General features: G+C 34.1%; 1 pseudogene; it reads left to right on the top strand.

The window, feature by feature from the left end:
- Positions 1-878: 878 nt before the first annotated feature.
- Positions 879-973, top strand: LOC122100163 (annotated as a pseudogene).
- The last annotated feature ends 556 nt before the right edge of the window (positions 974-1529 follow it).

The raw sequence follows: 1529 nt of genomic DNA, 5'->3' as shown, positions 1-1529 counted from the left end.
TTGCTATTTGTAAATTCACATGCACCTATGAAAAATGGTGTGGCCATCCCAATAATATTCTCAAAGTACCTCTTAATCACGACTCACAAAAAGTTGTATTATATTACGACAAGGAAAAAATGCTAGAAATAAAGAAAACAATAATTATATATTAATGATTCCTAAAATAAAAAACAAAACAATTACCAGGGTTTTCAGTATTTGAAAAGTACATAGTAGATTTTACTATTTTCTCATATTCCTGTACATTTAAAACTGGATAAAGCTATGAGTAGCCTTTAAATTTACCCACTAAGATTACTATTTATAGATAATCTCATCATGTGTATGTGGCTTTTATCATTATTTGTTCATCACTAACATATAACTTAAGGGAGCCCTAAAGATTTATCAGAAACTGTGTACTTAAATTCTTAACTCTTCACTCTGCTTCTTTACACAGTCTTTGCAACTTCTCATTAGCAAAGTTTCTATAAACTCTGAAATGTACATACTTAGTAGTACATGCTACCGGAATTATTATATACTTTATCGAAAAAATTTATGACCTACCAGTCTTAATTTTGCATATATAAGCAAATCCCAAAATGAAACATATTTAAATCATTAAAACTTTTAACAAACCTTAACATTTGCTGCAATGATCATTATGACAGGTGCCTTGTGTAGAATAATTGAATTCCTCCTCCTACACATCTCATGAACAACAAATATCTGGAATTATTTTGTTTTTGTCATGTCAATATTGACTTTATTCTTAAATGTGTGCATATGTAAGAAATACATGGTTGCAAAATTTCACAATTTTTTGAACTTACTTTTTGTTGAATTGTCTAGTTTAAGACAATCAATTACACTTTATATATAAAAAATGTTCTGTGCTCAATTTGGCTGCACATACACTAAAATTGGAACATACAGAGAAGATTAGCACAAGGATGACACGCAAATTAATGAATCGTTCCATATTTTTACACCAACAGATGCTGGATGGGATGTGGCCAGAAGGGAAGCCTACTGCACTCTTGGTGGGAGTGTAAACTTGTTCATCCATTTTGGAAAGCGGTTTGGAGCTTCCTCAAAAGACTCCACATAGAGCTCCCCTATTACACAGCAATCCCACTTTTGGGCATTCACCCAAATGATCACAAATAAGTCCATACTAAAACTACCACCACAACAACGTTTATTGTAGCATTATTTGCCATAGCTAAGATACGGAACCAACCCCGATGCCCCTCAGTAGAAGAATGGATCAAGAAAACGTTCTCTGTGTGTGTGTGTGTGTGTGTGTGTGTGTGTGAATGTACACTTACACAACCACTTTGGAAAGCAATCTGGTGAGTCCTCAGAAAGCTAATTATTGACCTTCCTTACGGCTCACTCATACCACTTCTAGGCATCTATTCTGAACAACAGGTACCAATATTCAAGGATACATGCACCTCCATGTTTATTGCAGCACTGTTCACAATATACAGGATATGAAAACAACCCATATGTCCCACCAGAGATGAATGGATCCAAAA

This window comes from Dipodomys spectabilis, unplaced genomic scaffold (genome assembly GCF_019054845.1).
Source record: "Dipodomys spectabilis isolate Male_0828 unplaced genomic scaffold, ASM1905484v1 ptg000567l, whole genome shotgun sequence".
Lineage (NCBI taxonomy): Eukaryota > Metazoa > Chordata > Mammalia > Rodentia > Heteromyidae > Dipodomys > Dipodomys spectabilis.
Note: the sequence above shows the minus strand (reverse complement) of the source record. Positions and strands in the feature narration are given on the sequence as shown.